Raw genomic sequence first — 5,759 nt, 5'->3', positions numbered from 1 at the left:
ATGTCACCGGTACAGTTGGACATCCACATTCAAAAAGATGAATCTAAACTCAATGACAACTTTCACAAAACTTATTTAACTCAAAATGGATATAAACCTAATTGTAAAATATGAAACTTCTATAAAATAACATAAAAGGTAACCTAGCTGACCTTGGGGGTTTGGTGATAACTTTGGATATATAATACCAAAAGCATGATCTATGAAAGAAAAAACTATAAATTGAGCTTAATTAAAAATTTAAAAGATACTTAAAGTGAAAAAAATAAGAGAATTACTGAAAAAAAAATGTTTGCAAAACATTTATCTGATTAAAGACTGGTATCTAAAATATATAAAGAACATTTAAATTCAAAAATAAGAAATAAACAGTCCAATTAAAAAGTGGACAAAATGTAAATAGATAACACATCAAACAATATGTTATTCAAATGAAAAAATTAATATATGAAAAGTCACTCAACATAATATACTATTAGAGTAATGTAAATTAAAAATAGCAATGAGACCCCAGCCTGAGTGGCTCATTATTGTGCAATGGGGTTAGGAGGATATGGGAACTCTCTGTGCTCTCTGCACAATGTTCCTGTAAATCTCACACTTGTACAAAAATTAAGTCTATTAATAAAAAATGCTTTTAATGCTCTATAATGTGATCTTCACCATTAACTTCTGACATGAGATAATTCTTTAATGTCAGTGACCATTTCTTTGCAGTAAAGGACACAAAATGTTATACTGCAGACATATGGTTTAGTAGTAAACCCTCTTCCCTTTTTTACCATTGGAGGATAACTTCTTAATATTATAGCATATCATTGAAGCATGCAGATTTACTGAAAGAGGTAATATAAATGGAAGATAATTTGTTTTACAGCCTTAGAAACTATTAATAAAACAATAAAAAGAATTACCACTCTACATATATTTAAATTATAACATGTAAAAATACCCTAGACAAAAGTGTACTTTCTATAAATTTTTAAAAATGAAAATAATGAAGATGTATAGTAAAAGGCTCTTATAAGCTATAACAGCTCAACACAAACTCCTCAAATACTTAAATCATTGAAAGAATGAATTATTATATATATCTATATATTACTTATTACTTATATATATTACTTATATAGCAAAACTCTTTTTTTAAATTAATTTCTTTATTGATTAAGGTATCACATATTTGTCCTCAACCCCCAATTTTAATCCCCCACCTTCCCATTCATGCCGCCACCCCCCTATGTCCTTGACCACTGGTTAGGCTCATATGTGTGCACATAAGTCCTTTGGTTGATCTCTCCCTTTTATCCCCACCCTTTCTTTGAGGTCTAACAGTCTGACCCATGGTTCCTTATCTGTGGATCTGTTCTTGTTCATCAGTCTATGTTGGAAGGCAAATAATCCTTTCCCCTAATATTTACATGATAAAAATAAGATTGTTTTAGAGTAATAAATTTGACATTAAAATAGTAGTCAAGTTTTCAGGCTAATTTAAATTGGCTAATTGAAATAAGCTAATATCCTAGAAAAACTAATTGCACTTGAAAAAAAGCTGTTCCTAAAGTATGCAAAACTCTTTTTAAAGTCCTAATTTTTATGAATCAAATACAGTTACGTTGTTGATACCTTCGTCTATGATTGCTCATTTTTAGAATTTATTTTCTTACTCCCATATCAAAAATCTGATTATTTTATACAATGTTGGAGATGGCAATATATCTTAAAGCATTCCTATCCTCACATTATATAATTCTCTGTACTAGCAATATCCTTCCTTTACTATTATAAGTGTGTATGTGTGTGTACCCACTTAATTTTCAGTGTGAAGAAAATACTTTAAGCTACTTTTTTTTCCAAGCAGCTAATCACCATTACTATTTTCAAAAAAAGTGACGGTTAATTTGTCATTAAAAACATAGCTTTATACATGTTATTTCAATATTAAATCCACATTATAAAAGTGCAGATGACAAATTATATGCCAGGACCTTTAGAAGACTTTGGTTATTAATTGAGTTTAACAATGGACATATAGAAAGAAACTTATAATTTTAATCAAATTCTTTCTTACAATTTGAACATATGGAGTGACTAGCATTCATTCTGTCACCTAGATTTGCTTCTACCTCACAGTTGGACAAGTCATCTAAAGGGTCTGGCATATAATCCACTGAGTTCTTATTTGATAACTAGAGGCCTGGTGCATGGGTAAGGACCCTCATTGTGGCCTGTGAAGATTGGGCCAAAACCAGCAGTTCAATGCCACCTGCAGATCCTGCCTGCTGCTCTGGCTCATCCTGGCTTCTCTTCTCCTGCTGTAGGCTCTTGCCCAGCAGTCCTGATCAGGAGATGTCCACGCTGCTGCAGTGGCACTCGCCAGCCATGAGCCCTGCATCTGGCACTCATCCTGAGGGGCCTTGAGTGGGGGTGGGGGTGGGGATGGGATGCAATCTGCCCTCTGGGCAGGCAGTGGGACTCCGCAGGTTGTCGGGAGCTGTAAGAAAAATAATCTGTGTAGGTTATATATCGTTTCTTCTGTGGTGTCCAAAGCTGGCTTCCAGGAGACCAGTAGTGCTGTTGGGATCATGCCAGCACTGCCAGTCATTGGTACCTGGTCTGTTCTCCAGAGATTAGACCTGCAAGACTACTGAGGGAGTGAGTGGCTGCTGCTGGGTTGGTGGGCTACCAGGACAGGTCAGTCAACTGCGCAGCACTTCCACTGTGAGAATGCACTAGCCATCAGGGGGCAGCTCCTGCATTGAGCTTCTGCCCCCTGGTGGTCAGTGCATGCCATAGCAGCTGGTTGATGGGTCTTTCAGTTTTTCAGTCACTTAGGCAAATATATATATATATATATATATATATATATATATATATATATATATATATATATTAGGTTTCTGAAATAATAGAATCTATATTTCCTGTGTCTCTTAAAGAAACACGGAAAATTTCCCACCACAGAAATAAAATATTTGTTTGAATTGTCCTCGTGGCCATCTGAAACATTTCTATTGTTCTTGTCCTGTTTTATGCATCTTTTCAACCAGTCTTTTACTCCTTTTCATATAATTATCTAAACAACATGATTTTCTTTTTTCTCCACATTTTCCTTTCTTTCTTTTTCCATTCTATTTGTCATAGTAACATTAATGAAGTGTCATGCTCAATGCTAGAACAAGAAACCTAGCATTAATCCTCTACTCAAAGAGTTTACCTTTAAAGCTAAGACACTGAATAATAGTATACAAGATAAAAGGTGACACGTATAACAGAAGAACTGAATATATTGTAATTGGAATTCTAAATAAAGTGTTTTCTTGGTTTTCAACCAGTTTAAAATGTTTGTGCTTCATTCAAGATTCACTTCAAAATTCTTCTTCCAATCACTTAAAATATTTTGTGTGGACAATTAGTAAGATTTCTTCCTTTTTTTTTTCATTTAGTTTCTAAAATCCCAATTATTCGTGAAATTTTTAAAAAGTAAAGAATTAAATTAATTATTTGGAAATATATTTTCAAACCCAAAATCATAATAAAAATTATAGAAGTGTAGAACCCAGTCCATAGTATTCTATAGTTTAAGATAATTTTTAAAATAAAATAAAAGTAGGCATTCTCACTTATATGTCTACATGTAATTTTGGGGGGGGGGGGCTGGGTACAGTGAACTTTATTGATGGTGCACTACAAAGTAGGGCTCCCTACGCCCCTCCCCTTTTCCAGGGGGTCTGGGATGGAAATGGTGGTCAGGAGATTTTCAGTGTGTCAGGGGACCAATCTGGGGCAAGGACTCCGCAGAGCTGAGGGCCTCTCTTCCTCTTGCTGGGGCTGGTGGTCCAGGGGGCTCTCACTCCTTGGAGGCCATGTGGACCATAAGGTCCACCACCCTGTTACTGTAGCCAAATTCATTATCATGCCAGGAAACCAGCTTGACAAAGTGGTCATTGAGGGAAATGCCAGCCCCAGCATCAAAGGTGGAGGAGTGGGTGTCACTGTTAAAAACTCAGGAGACAACCTGGTCCTCAGTGTAGCTCAGGATGACCTTGAGGGGGCCCTCTGATGCCTGCTTTACTACCTTCTTGATATCATCCTGTTTGGCAGCTTTCTCCAGGCAACAGGTCAGATCCACAACTGGGGGATCCACAGAAGGCCATGCCAGTGAGCTTCCCCTTCAGCTCAGGGATGACCTTGCCCACAGCCTTGACAGCACCAGTACAAGCAGGGATGATGTTCGGGGAAGTCCCTCAGCCATCATGCCACAGCTTCCCAGAGGGGCCATCCACGATCTTCTGGGTGACTTTGATGGTATGGACTGTGGTCATGAGTCCCTTCACGATGCCAAAGTTGTCATGGATGACCTTGGCCAGAGGGGCCAAGCAGTGGGTAGTGCAGGAGGCATTGCTGACAATCTTGAGAAACTTGTCACACTTGTCATGGTTCACACGCATCACAAACGTGGGGCATTTGCAGAAGGGGCTGAGATGATGACCCTCTTGGCCCAATCCTCCTCCATGGTAGTGAAGACACCGGTGGACTCCCCAACATACTCAGCACAAGTATCACCCCATTTGGTGTTGGTGTGATCTCAGTCCTGGAAGATGGAGATGGACTTCCCATTGATGACAAGCTTCTTGTTCTCAGCCTTGACTGTGCCTTTGAACTTGCCATGAGTAGAATCGTACTGGAACATTTAGACCATGTAGTGGAGGTCAACGAAGGGGTCATTGATGGTGACAATATCCACTTTGCCAGAGTTAAAAGCAGCCCTGATGATCAAGTGTCCAATGCGACCAAATCAGCTCACTCCAACCTTCACCATCATGTGTCAGGGTTGTGGCTGCTGGCACAGTGCAGATAGAGAGGCTGTCTGACTAACAGGAGGAACAGAGAACTGTATGTATGTAATTTAAAGCTGGATGTTAAAACTACATTACAGTTTATACTGATGAAATACAATTATTGCCTAATTTCTAGTCCAATTTAGGTATCCTTTCTGTTCTTCTACTTTCATTCCTTTTCTTTATGCAGTAAGATCATTAGCTCTGTTATATCCGCCAACTGCTTGAGACATTTTCTTGTGTGCTGCTCCAGCATTTAACAAGCTCTTCTTAGCTTTTCAGGTTCAATGAATTTGTGAAAGTTGCAGTATGTGCATTTCCAATCTTTTCGTTTGAAAAACCAAGGGGAATTGGGGTGGTTAAGGGCTACAGGGCAGCAGTCAACTATTACAGTTTTTTTTTTTTTTTTAATAATATAGTGTTTGCTCTGCTAAGGAAAGTAACAAGGGAATACAAAACTAGGTTTGCAGTTGAGTAGAGAAATATCGACTCCACCTAAGTAAAGAGAAGACATAAACCAGAGAACATTTCACAGAGCAATATTTAGAGATTAGGTCAGCCTTCAAGTCATTCACTACAAGCCAACTAAGTTAACCAGAGAAGACTATTACTATGGGGAAGGACTCCAAGGTTTTGTCCTATAGTTGAATGGCTTTGTGATAAATGGTTCTCTTCTTTATCTTTAAGAGAATACATTCACGGTATCATCAGTTTATTTTATTCGAAATATATAGATTTATTGAGAAGTATAACACTAATGAAAGTTTATTGGTTCTGGGCTCTTAATGACCTTAAAAAAAGAATAAGTGGAACTCTCTGGTCTGTATTTAACATTAAACAAAGTGAGAGGGGGAAAAAAAAACCTCTGGTGATTTTCTATAAGTTAAAATAATGTAAACTTATGGAGATTTACAGCAA

At 37.5% G+C, this 5,759-nt stretch overlaps 1 pseudogene across 1 annotated transcript; it reads right to left on the bottom strand.

Moving 5' to 3' along the window:
• Window positions 1-3,811: 3,811 nt before the first annotated feature.
• Window positions 3,812-4,732, bottom strand: LOC311619012 (glyceraldehyde-3-phosphate dehydrogenase-like; annotated as a pseudogene). Its single transcript has one exon. The product of its transcript is annotated as a glyceraldehyde-3-phosphate dehydrogenase-like (transcript).
• Between the last annotated feature and the right edge of the window lie 1,027 nt (window positions 4,733-5,759).

Source organism: Pipistrellus hanaki, assembly GCF_964339955.1.
Source record: "Pipistrellus hanaki genome assembly, chromosome: 3".
In the NCBI taxonomy this organism is placed as follows: Eukaryota; Metazoa; Chordata; class Mammalia; order Chiroptera; family Vespertilionidae; genus Pipistrellus; species Pipistrellus hanaki.
This window is presented reverse-complemented; position numbering and strand designations above follow the sequence as displayed.